Source organism: Solea solea, chromosome 3, assembly GCF_958295425.1.
Source record: "Solea solea chromosome 3, fSolSol10.1, whole genome shotgun sequence".
Classification (NCBI taxonomy): Eukaryota; Metazoa; Chordata; class Actinopteri; order Pleuronectiformes; family Soleidae; genus Solea; species Solea solea.
In genome coordinates, this window is record NC_081136.1 from 32,358,736 (window position 1) to 32,372,049 (window position 13,314).

A 13,314-nucleotide genomic window follows, 5' to 3' on the forward strand; every position below is an offset into this window, starting at 1 on the left:
TACATTCGTGCTAATATTTTCGACAGTCATTGAACGCAACACCAGATTCGAGTAGCCACGCCCCTTTATGGTGACACTCCGCTGCTGCTCCAGCTGCTGCTGTTTGATACCCGAAGATTCTGCAGCGTGTGATGCGGTAAACAAACACAAAGTTAATAACAAACAAATACAAACAAACAATGTGTATGTGTAGATACGTAACAAGAAGTTTTAAGTAATGTCTTCATTTTATAGAACGTGGCTACGAAGAAAAACGAAGACCAAAACAAGCGTCTCAAGTTTCTTCAATTAGCTGCACCTGTGTAACTCGGGCACAACGTTAATTGTACTGAGGTTAGTAGACTATTTTGCAAATAAATCTTTGTAAATTTGTTTAGTTTTAGTCTAAAATATTATGCGAACATTTAGTAGAGTTAAGTCACAGTTGTGGAGGCACAACTTGTGGTTGTGCTGTTTAAGTATATTGTTTATTTGTACTGTATTTAATTGTCCCTAGTTTCTTTCACCTGCAGCTAATTGTGAGACCTTCACACCCATAAGGGCTTTGAATACTGTCAATTTACTTTTTTATCCTTTACAACAACATACAAAGTTAATGGTGTCCAGTGTTTATTATAATTAACAGAGTTTATTGGCACTCCCAAAAGTGTTTTTTGTATAACTGTATAAATGTATAATTACTTTAAAATGTTTTGGTTTTTACAACCTTAGATTATATGTACTTTAGGCAAGGGCCTTGCTTTATACACCATCTTGCACCGCAAATGGCCAGAGTGTGCAGTTTGTGATTAGTTTACCTTACTATGCAAAATGGAAAGATCTTTACATCATTTTCTTTCTATGCGCAGGCCACCGTAGTTCCCTGATGCATTTCGGAGAGGAGTCCTTTTCTTATCTGCCACTCACTAATACTTTAGTGTTTCTATTTGACCAGAAAACAAGTCAAAGTCACATTTTATAATGTATAAAGTAAAGGTCTTAAAGTATATGACATTTACTGTACTTAAGTATCAAAAGTAATTTTTTGGTAAGGTTGTGGGTTCAATTCCTGGCTCTGCTCATTTATATGTGTCCTTGAGCAAGACACTTAACCCTTAATGTTGCAGCGTGTGAATGGGGTGAATGGCAAAACTATAGTGTTTAGTATAGCAGCTCATCAAGACTAAAAAAGCTCGATATAAATACAGACCATTACCAACTCTTCTTCTTCTGATATTATTTGGTAGTAACGAGTAACAAAGATTGAAATGTTGTGGAGTAAAAGTACACAATCTATTTAGTGGAGTAGTGTGTAAAAGTTGTGTAGTGTGTAGTAAAAGTTGTTAGGAATACAAATAACAAAGTACATATACGTGAATTTTGTGCTCAAGAACAGTAACAAAGTATTTATACTTTGTTACTGACATTACTGTAAATTTAAAGAGAACAGACCTCACAGATTGTATTTCACACAGGTGTAAAGGACACAGGCTGTGGTGCACACCTGCTGGTGATCTGATTAGATGACAGCTTCCATGTGAAAGAGTAATAAGGTAAGATTCTGATGATTTTTAAAGTGGAAAATAGTATTAATTTAGGCCAAATTGCAACGCTCCAGTAACACATCCCATGATTTACCTCAGGGGGGCAGCATTGTATTATGAATAATGTCTTGGCACTGTGTTGTAACTGGAGATGGCAGTGAGGCATCGGTGACGCGACTGTCCGCAGCTGCCCTGGCGTGTATTCAAGATGATGGATGTTTTACATTAGTGTGTGGTGACAGCGACTTATGTTTGTGTTTCACTAAATGTCAGCAAGTATCATTTTCAAAAATCTGCCGGAGCTGCAGTGTGCGGCTCCACATTTTACAGCCCTTCATTGTACTGTGTAGCTGACCTTCATACCTCTACTCTGTCTCGCTGTCATGCCTCTTGTCTTTGTTTTCAATATCTGCAGACAGGATGCATTACTATCAGTGTAATGTGGACAAGAACAAATGGGTGTACTTTACACACTTAGAACCTGTTGATGGTATTAGTCACACTTCAGAGCTTCCTTGTAGGTTAGTTTACCTTGCTTGTCTTAGGGATACACTCAGGACTGAGATTGAGCTTGGGTTAAATTCATTTCTTATGGGCACTGCAGTTAGGAGCAGTTTATGGATAGGTAATGTTGAGAGGATTGATAGAAAGGCTGGAGACTATTAATGAACCGAGCACCTCTTATACTTTCTCGTGTGTGGGTTGTGCTTGGGTATAGATAAGGCTTATAGCCTTGGGGGTCTGGAATCAATAATGGATGTAATTGGTGAGGTGGAAGTGAGGATAATTGAAGGTAATTGTGTGGACCCTTGCGAGGACTGGAGACAGGGTCAAGACACCGGAGAGAGGTAGATGTGGAGAGGATGGGGAAGACAATAATGCTTGCTCTATGTGCTGTCGTCTTATATACAGCATGTAGGTAACTCTTCCACGGTGTTAGCTGTTGTGTTTAAAATGTGCAAAACACAAGATTGAGCCAAAAGTACAACTTTTTATACTTATTTTAAATATACTTATTTAAGTTTACAAACTTCATGGTCACCAAGGAAGAAAACACCCACACTTGTAAAAACCTGCAAAAATATTTGATACCTTTAATAAATAAATACACTGAGGCAGTTGGTAGTGTGTAATTAAATTATATGCTTGTTTTATAGACTTAGTTCAGCCACTTTATTAGGTGCACACATAACACCTTATAAAGTGACAAAGTATTAAAGTTTCACCTGGTGCTGTAACTCCAAGGTTCAACTGGTTGTTTATTCTGAGATGCCTTTGCCTTTTTAACGTTTCAAACTAGTCTGGACATTCTCCTCTGACCTATGGCATCAACATGTCAGGTTTCCCAAACTGGGGTTGGGAACTATGCGAGAACTGACGCTCATTGACTGCAGACCATGTCTACATGCCTAAATGCTTTGAGGTGTTGCCATGGGATTTGTGGCAGATTAGATGAAGCATTACTGAACATTTGAACAGGTATACCTAATAAAGTGGCCAGGGAGTGTATTTGAATGTACAAGTTATTCACAGTTTGCCCAATTAATGTCAGCTCTTTAAGAACTGAGACTGAGGTCTAAAGACTGCAGTTAGCAGGTTAGTTTGTGAACATGGTTAGTTTGTTAAAAGTGGAGTCCTCTCAATGGTCAGCAGGGGGCACTGCATCACCATGCATTAACCCAAAACTCAACTGCTGTAGAAACTTTTTTTTTTTGACTGCTCTGCAGAGTCATGCCCACTGAATGATATGACACATCCATTCATATTTCAATATGAGAACATTTAGAGATTATGTCCATCTAGTACCTTGCAGCAAAATTAATCCATAATCTAAACTGTTATCTTTCCAAGAATTATATTGGATTTAAGTATATATTTTGCAGCTGAATTTACTTGTTACTGTTACAAAAATACATATTTTAGAGCAGAGGAATAATAATAATAAAACAAATCAATAAACTATATATCTTGTAGTGTAACCTTGAAAGAACAAACTATTGTTATGTACATTATACTGTGTAAACATGTTTTTTGGTGCACAGTTTTCACTATGTCCAGTGTTTGGTTACTTGTTGAGCACAGTTTTAAGATTCTTTTTTGTGATGCTTCCAAATATTTTTACTGCTTGACTGATTCTGTTTTTTAGAGCTAACAACAACATGAAAAAGAAATAAGAATATCTGTAAAAAATGTGTGTTGGAGTACAGACCACAATTAATGTTGAATTTTGAGTTGTTTATCTGTGAAAGGTACCTTACCAGTTTTCTTATGCGGTTGCATGAACTGTTTGGTGATGAAACAATAATACCTTAAGTAGTCAATAGAAATCACTGTCACTACCACCAAAACTGTTGTGCGAAACTTTTAAATATAAACAAATGTCTGATAGATTCAGATTCATTTGTCACATGAATTAAGCCCACATGACTCTCTGTGTTTCTCAGAATAGCAGTGCTTAGATTTTTGGGTCGAGCAGCAAAATTCCCACAGTGGAGGCAACAGAAACGCTGCGCTAGTAAAGCTAGACAACTGCAAACGAATTGTGTTATGACTGAAAACACACACAAGAGCCCTTCATAAGTCTCAATAGTGACTTCTTCTCCTCGTAAACCCAGCCTCCCTCAGTCAGGTCTGATAGTATTGCTTGACAGAGCCAGTTTTCAGAGATCTGCATGTCATTTCTCATCACAAGAGACTAAACATAGGCAGACTAACAGCAACAACAAAAATCACCAAAGGTTACGTACTGCAGCTTTAAGATTGCAGCGCTTCTCCTTGTCTAACATCTTCCGATCAATAAAAGGACACGTAAAGAACAGAAGAACTCCATGTAACAAGATGACAAGATGTAAATGCTAGATGATAGAAGGTTTCCCGGTGATCTCACACACACACACACACACACACACAAACCTTTGCAGCTCTCTTGTCACTGGCTGGTTTAGAGATGGCTGCTCCACTTTTCCTCCCTGTAGATCCGAGGCCCTGGGGGATTTGGTGATGGATGTTGTCAGTGATGAATGCTCTTTGTAACCAAACAGGATACTTAATTGAAAGTGCACCTGCTATTTCTCTTACCATTTAGATGGAAGAGAACGTGAAAAGGCGCAGTAAAAAAGTATTTTGGAGAATCTCACATGCTTACGTCACTTTGTATCGATTCCATATTTGGCCTCCAGTTTTCTGTTTACCTTCTACGAGACACATGTTTCTTCATGTTTCAGTCTCACGCTAGCCATCTGTTCTCCCTCTGTCCACTGTCTATTTTTTTTTTCTTCCCATTTTTTGGAACAAATAATAGTTTATTCAAAGCAGGAAAGTCCAAATCCAAGATTCAGAGTTGGAACAAGCTTGTTACTATATATAAGTTGAGAAGAGAGGAGGGAGTGTGGTGTATTCATTATAGATAATCAAGTCAAGGCTTTGCTGTTCTTCAAGCACAGCCTGTTGTCAATAGAAACGGCAGCGTGGAGAAGGTGATAACAAAGGACAAGAAAAACAGGACCAAGAGAAAAGCAAGGGAGAAAAAAAATAAAGGGAAATCATTACAACAGCAACTGCCAGTGAGCTGTGTCACTGAAGTATCTCTCTGTCCTCCTTCATGATGTGTGCCCCTGCCTAATTGGAAATGTAGTGTAGGTAATGAACCTGTTTATAGATTTATTATTACAAAACTCAGCCTTCGTAAAAAAGGTATTGTTGTGCAGATGTCCAGGACAAGGAAAAAGGGGGAAGGATCCATGAAGGGCAAGTGAGATTCTTAGAAGGGAAAACACTGTGGCCATGAATTTGCATACTTTGATATAAAACGTGATGCTGAATTTGTACTTTGATATTTGTTCACACATGCTGATTGTTGTGACCAAGGTAATTGGGCCCCTGTTGGCTTGTGTTACGCCATGAATGCTTGTTTAAATGCCTGCCAAACAAGGACATATTGCCATTTTAAAGCCAGGCTATCGAGTGTCTTGCAAGCTCAGGATTTTTTTTATTGCAAGACCGACCAGCGTGAGCAAAGCAGACATGATTATTGAACAATAAATGAACATTTAAAATGCAAGGAGAGTGTATGCAACATGAGGTGACGGCTCATTATCTACGTGTGCTGTTTGCTTATTATGATATGATGACAAGGATTGTTATTATTATCATACTTCCACTTTGTTATTTTTATTGGGCTGAGGATGAACAAAAAAGTTTGTATTTGTTAGAGAATCTTAAGTTTCTTAAATAAAATCTTTAAATAGCAGCTTTCTGGAAGGTTTGGCTTCAGTTTCCTTTACACATTAACCGCTATGTTTGAAATGCTTCTAGTTGCAAACTCTGTCCTAACACATAAAGGAATCTTAATAGAAATCTCGATTCATCTACCTTTTGTCTCCAATTACCACTTAAAAGGCTTGAAAGAAGTGTTTTGATACCACTGACTTACAGTGTCATTCTTAATTCTTAAATATTTTTAATTTAACTGTAATAAGCTTCATTAGGTTCTCACACACACATATCTTTTTTTACTTAATTAATGGAAACTGATTTAAAACACTGTCTTATTTTCCTATGTAAAGTGAAGCTATAGGTTGTTATATCTTACCCGATCGCCAGTCGCACGTAATTAACACAAGAATAACAAGTTACAATACAGTTTACAGTCAATCTCCCAAGCCATTTGTCCTTATAGTCAGGCCAATGGTATTATCTCAACCACGCTTCCTTGATGCTGATCCATTTAAAGCTGGAGAGAAGGAGCTGACGAGAGGCAAAAAGTAAACTCTGTTTTTAAAGGCCAGCCATTTTCTCTGTGTGTGTGTGTGTGTGTGTGTGTGTGTTCTTGTGCTGTCCTTTCTCTAATTGACCAGCTGCGACTACGTGTTCTGCCTTCCTAAAACCCCCATTGATCCCATGCACATTTCACAACAGGCCTTACTGCTTTTCCTGTAGCCTGCCTTCCAGCCGTCCATAACACTTACTGGAGAAGAGGGGGTGACATGGTGAGGCTTGTGCATGAAAGAAAGTAGAGGATAGTGTTGGGGCGGTAAAGGAAACGATAAAATCCGGGGAGGACAGTTTATTTGTTTTTGTCTCTGTATGAATCCTAATGTTTTTGTGGTGTCGTGTAGACTAAATTCTGCTCCAGGAACCTACTTGATGCTACGTGTAGGCGTGATTTCCAGCATAAATTAATTGCTTAAGATTTTCCAGTGACAAAAGCAGCATGCCATGCAGAATAATATCCAGCAATTTACTGTCACTAAAATGTAAAAGGCTCCCACACCTCTGGAATATCAAATGCTGAAATATAACACAGTGCTAAATTGAGTACTTAACTAAATTACAACTAAACACCTGGGTGTCAAGAATGCATATAATATTCTACATATTCTCATGTCGTGGCTTTGAATCCTTTGTCCCCGTTGCTGTACTGCAAACCTTAAAAAGAACATAGAATTGCAAATGCCTTTTGTTCTGGGTTAAGGTCACAGGAGACGGCGCTTTCGAACGTGGCTTTCTTTCAATGCTCATTTTTAAGGGGAGAATGTTGAGGTTTTGCTTTCCAAACTTCCAGGGGGTTTTGTATATATTGGACAGAACAAAGGCACCCTCCCAAACGCTATGCTTCTCTGAGTTCTTCTTGCACTGTAATGATAAATGAACTTTGACCTCCCTTCCTCCTCGACTCTCCTTCAGGGCCAGGGTCAGGGTCATTAAACTTGGCGTAATAAGCTGTGCTGAGGCTCACGCTGCACCTCAGGTCTGAATGTTCGGTGTCAGCAAAGTCAGAGTCTGGTCCTGTCAGCAGCCTTCACAGATGGTTTGAAGTGCGAGCGTGTCTCTTATTGTCTGCGTCTTCGTTAAGAACTATCATTTCTGACGCATGCTGCTCCTCATTAAGGCGTGGACGTATGCTGGAGACGAGAGTTTGCACATTTTTTTTTTTTTTCCTTTGTATAATGCACAGGCTTTTTTATTTTGTAGCTGTTGATACTTTACACTGAAGTTGAGGGAAGTGCTGCATGAATCACACTGACTCCTTAATGTTGTATTATGTAAGAAAAATGTATTTTTCTGTAGAAGGACCACTAACACAAGCATGCAAGTGTTATTTAGTTTTAGGTTCTCTGAAGACACATTGGTTCTCACTGCTGGTCGCATATTTTGCATTGGGGATTATTTTAGGCCTTTAAGCCTAGTCCACATGTAGTGACATGGCCGTAACTGAGGAGAATTGCATGTTTGTACTGACAACAAAGTTTGAGCTGTTCCTCAACATGACACAAAGTCCTGCCGGTCCAAGTACACCGACATCCTCAGACTCATGGTGATTTGGGCCGTGTTGTTTCTTCCAGGAATTAGCAAAAGTGACATTGTGACAGGGGCCTCCCACAGTCCAAAAACATGCAGATTTGGGGATTAGGTAAAATTGGACAATCTAAAATGACCATAGGTGTGAGAGTGGATGGTTGGTTGTCTCTATCCTTGGCGACCTGTCCGATTGCCCTATGTCAGCTGAGATTGGCAAAGCGCCTCCCCCCCCCACCCTCATGTGGAGGACAAATCGGTAGACAATGGATTGATGGATGGATGTTGTGACGGATAAGAACCAATCAGGAAATGAAAAGGTCTCCATAAAAGAATTCAGCCTCTTAGTTTTCAATCAAAAATGAGAGTGGGCAGTGTTTGTACACTTTTCAGTTTTTAGGGCCATAAAACGCAGTGATATCACACTGTGTATATCACTAAAAGCGGAGTTCAGTATCATTATTGCATTAATGTTTGTTAAGGGGTGAGTGGAAGGTGTGTGGGTTGTGGTGTCTACTTTTTTTTTTTCTAAATTCTCTTACTTTTTGTTTTTGAAGGGCTGCAGCCAGATTAGCAGCATTTCACAAGCTACAGCTTTACGGACCAGATTATGTGAACCAGCCACCAGAATTTATATCAAATACAATCTTCCGACAGGAAAGTTTGTATTTCAGTGTAGCTTTAGTACCTCTTTGAACGCCAGGAAGCGGCGAGAGAGAAGGTTGAAATATGTTCCGTGTAATGCTATACTGCTGAGGCTATACTAGAGGAGCACATTTCTCAAAATGTTACCGTAACCTGTGTTCTGAGGACTAGAAATGCAGATGACAAAAAAAAACTCCTAATGCACTGATCCCCTCCCTACATGTCAAGCACTGCAGTTTGTCCTACAGTGTCTTACTCTTGCAAGTTGATGCATTTTTAATGTGGACTTATTTTCGGCTGAATAATTTAGTGCATGGTCAGCAGCAGGGGTTGACTCGGAATCCATCTGATGAGTGCAGAGAACACGGGGTATATCCAGTTCAGGAGATTTGAATGGATATTAAAATGTATATTGTTGAATTATGTGTACAGTAGATTAAGTCTACTTAAACCTACATTCAGTTAACCTCATGGTCTTGTCTGACAGGATTCAGCTGTTTAAAGGCACAAGCAGGGATTTAGGATTAGGGGTGAGAATCACAGGGTACCTCACGATGCGATACGGCATCTATCTAACTGAAGAAAACAAAATGTCCATGAAAAGATTTCTCTGTTTATTCACAACATAGAGAACAAAGTGCATTAAGTCTATATATTGAACATGGATGGGGCATCTCTGAACGTAGCTTTCTCCGCCATTATCCCGCTGTAACCTCCTCCCTCTTCTTCAGTCCAGATAACTTCCGCCCCAAGTTTCCCCTCATTCTTTTGAGCAGCGCCACCGTGAGGAGACATTTAGTTTAAGTTTAGTTCATTTGTTAATTAAAATATCGATTATCGTATTGCACGAGGCTTACATCAGAATGATGAAATTGTATAAACGAATAAATACTGAATAAGCACACTCGTTTGTTGTTTAATATCGTCAAAGTTTCAATGCTTTATGTCATTATTTTTTAAGATGCAGCTACAGAGTTTATTATCTCAGACCTTGCCCTCTATCCCAGCACAAAGACAGGTGCTGTATTCATCTGCGGTATTGCATTAGAAAATTATGCAAATATGTACATTGTCAGTCTCTGGAGGGAGAGTGCACTGGTGGGGCTGAATAGAGCAACCAAAGAGGGCAATTTAACAGCTCGAGATGAATGCCCCGCGACACATGTTGCCTTGTCACAGACAAATGGACATCAACATCATCATGCAGGACAGGAGGTAGATCCATCTGCGCCAGGGGTAGACACACGCATCCGGGGGGGGCCCCCGTCGCCTTTATTTACCATGGCACTGGATATGAAAGTGAGGTTTGTGAATGGCCTGTTATTAATGAGACCTCGTTCAACACAAGCAGACACCCAGGGCTTCTGCTTAGTTGCATGCCCTCGGCTGACGCGGGGTAACAAAAGGCAGAGTGGGATCATTAGGCCCCCGGACGCCTGAGGGGTCTACCACTTTAATCACGTTTGTGTAATGAATGCAGCTGCTGTGAATCACTGCTTATTCATAATGTCTTTCAAATGCAGTTGTAATGTAGTATTAATGTTGCCACCGCGCTGCCCAGAGGTGCCGCGTGTCTGTGCGTACGTAATCGAAGAAACTTAGATGGTGTCAGCTTTATTACTCATAGACAGTGGCCTCTATGTTGGATGGATACTGTGACAATGTTATGACACAGCCTGAGGTCATGTTAGATTGATTATCACCCTGGGATTTCCGTATTCTGCCCTTGTGATTCAGCAACTCGCGCATCTGCGACGGTAAAATATTGGAGTCGGTGGTGACTGATGTTCACGGCATTAGAATGAATAGTTAAGTGACTTCTCGTGACAGTTTAGAACAATATATGGCTGCTTGTATTTTTGAACTTGAATCTTAATTTCACAACTTGATTATTCATAGAGGCATTTCCTTTGCCAGACCTGGCATTTAAGTTTGCATGTCTTCTGCTGAGAGGGCAAAGTCTGTTCAAATAAGTCCTGCCATTTCAAAGTGTGATGAATTGTACACGACTGGAACAGACTGACGAGCAGAGTTTTGATTTTGCTTAGGCCAACAGAAAATTCAATGGCCTTCGCCTTCCTGAGAAAACCACCCTGGTTCTACTTTTGGGTTTTGTGTCACCTCTTCACCTCGTGTCAAATGCCAAGACTTGTATCTTAAATCATAGGATTGATTAACGGGTTTGTCTGTTTTCATGTAACCCCCCCCAAAGCATGTGTGATCAGATGCCATTTGTCTTCCTGAGAGGGGGCCGCACCAGCTCTAAGCATTTACCCCAGCTGTTGGACGAAATAAGGCGCCACTGGCAAACAGCATGTCACCCTCTCATCCTTTTGATATTCTCACGGCGCTTTTGTACGAGTCTTTGTGGCAAAAAAAAGTCTTGATTGATGTAAATTAAAAATGGCTAATCTTATTAGGCCACTTCAATACATCTGTCTGTCAGCTTTCCCTTTGTCTTTATGGTCATCAGTGGACCCAAATGGTACCATCATTAGCTTTTAGACTATAGTGTTGATTGCTGTCTCCTTTGAGGCCGTAGTAAATGTCCTTTTTTTCTGTGCCAAATCATCTGCATCCCTATTATTGCAAATTAGAACGAAGCCATTGAAGGAGGCACAGTTGGGGAAAAAAAACAAAGCATCGAGGTTCTCTTTGGTTTGAGTCCTCAAGCACATATGGATCATCTAAAGGATGGGAGAGCAAAGGCAAATGTCCCGTGTAGCACCGCGTGTAAACCCCACGTCTGTCATGCAGACACAGGAGGCAAGTGTAAACACGCTTGCAGGTCTTTAAAAAAATCTAGATTTCTGTCTATTTGCATATGCAGAGGATTAATTATTGTTGTCATTAATGAAGGGGGGGGGGGGCTCCCTCCCTCCCTCCCTCCCTCACAGACAAATACCCCAAAAAGAGGCAGCTTTGATAGCAGATGTACCTTCATTATCAGCTTCATACGCTGTTTTACTGTTGAGCTGCATTGAAGTGGAGCATATTAAGAAAGTGGCTCGTAAACTGCTAGGATCCAATAATCACTTCCACCATCGTCGTGATCGTCAGCATCACCGTCATCCGACACAGACAAAACCTGTTCCACTTTGAGTATTTTTCCCTCATTCTGCACATGACAGAGACGCATGTCAGTGGATGAAAGAGGCTTGTTTTTCCTTTTATGGAAAGCTGCTTTTAGGAAACCAGTAAACTGTCAGATAAGGCAGGTGACTTCGCTCTGTGCTTTAGTTAACTCATTTCATTTGTTAACCAATCAGTCTGCCCTCTGTTCCACAGAGAAATTGAGGCTTTTGTTTGCTATTTCTGATTTCTTTGTTGTGTCTGTCAAAATGTGAAGCCCCTTCTCACCATCTCACTCACATCATAAAGTGCATGGAAAAGGAATTTATGAATACACGTACTGTATATTGTGTGAAAACGATGTTTATGGACACTAGTGGGTGGGCTGAGTAACATTGGTGTTACTCACAGCGCTTAGAATCTGTTTATGACTTCTTGTTGTTTTCTTTTGCCCCTGCATCATCCATAGCATGGAGTGCAGTACCCAGTATTTCATCCATCCATCTTCTACTGCTTTATCCTCCACATGAGGGTCGTGGGGGGCCACATATAGAGTGTCCAATTTATCTAATCCCCATATTTTGGACTGTGGGAGGAAGTTGGAGAACCCGGAGAAAACCCATGCACATACAGGGAGAACATGCAAACTACATGCTGAGAGGCTCTTGTTCCGGTCTTCTTGGAAGAGTGAGAACCCCCCCCCCCCCCCACACACACACACACACTATTTCATGTCCCGATTTCCCTATGTTTTTTCTGTTAATGTCATACACATGCAAACTCACCCTGCTGACTTCCACAGTCCTGCTCCTGTAGGAGCCGTATTTCTACATGGCTCAGGGCACCGGGAATGGTCTATAGGGCTGTTTCAGTTCATTCAGTTTATTGGATGCAGGGGGGCGTGTAAACATTGTATCACATGGCATTGTGTGAAATGGTAATTTTATTTTTTTTTCCTTCTACTACAATGTTTATTTTCTATTCCATCCTGGCTATGTATGGCCTGAGCAGCACCAACACCTTGGCTTATTTAGAGGGAGAGAAGAGTGAGGGAAAGTGTACTTTGTTACTTGCTGAACAAGTTATTGCCTCGTATCTGTGGGTTGGCTACTAGATTGTGGCAATTCTTTGTTTTTAAAGCTGAAAATAAATGTTATATTTTCTTTGGAAACCAGTCACTTCTCCCAGCTCGTGTTTTCCTAGCTCCAACACACAAGTCCAATGTGATAACACCTTAAAATATAAGGTGGCTTTTTGCAAAATAATCCTTTTATAGTGTTTTGATGAATGAAACTTTTGGATTACATCAAAAATAATTATACACTTAACAAAACTATAAATGCAACAACCCCTTTTGCACCCATTTCCCATGAATTTAATTTATGCAAACAACATACAGATTTCCCTCCAATCTGGTTCACAATTAAAAGGCCACTCTACAATATGCAAAGTATGCAGGCAATGCAATGCAAGAGGTGGAATGCATTACTTACCTGATCTGTGCCAACTCATTTCATCATTTACTAGCTTTCTGCCGAGTGCAAATGACCATTGTGCTTTCCCTCATCTGTCTCCCACATATTTAGAAACACATTTGTAATGTTATTATGATAAGTAATGAGAAGAGGTAGAGATGGGAGAGGATGAATAGACAGTAAAAAGTTCTAATCATAATTTATTTTCAAAAAATGCCCCAAGTGCATAGGTTATTTTCTTTGATTATATAGATGATGAGCCTCAAAGCGCTCATGTATACTCTGATTGCTACAACATCTAT

At 40.1% G+C, this 13,314-nt stretch overlaps 1 long non-coding RNA gene across 1 annotated transcript in view; it reads left to right on the forward strand.

Moving 5' to 3' along the window:
• The first annotated feature begins 233 nt into the window (after positions 1-233).
• The window catches only part of LOC131456212 (uncharacterized), a 78,971-nt gene continuing 65,890 nt past the window's right edge, over positions 234-13,314 (forward strand). The window contains exons 1-2 of the long non-coding RNA XR_009239894.1: positions 234-333; positions 1,455-1,532. This is a non-coding gene — a long non-coding RNA (uncharacterized LOC131456212). The remainder of the gene's footprint in view (positions 334-1,454; positions 1,533-13,314) is intronic.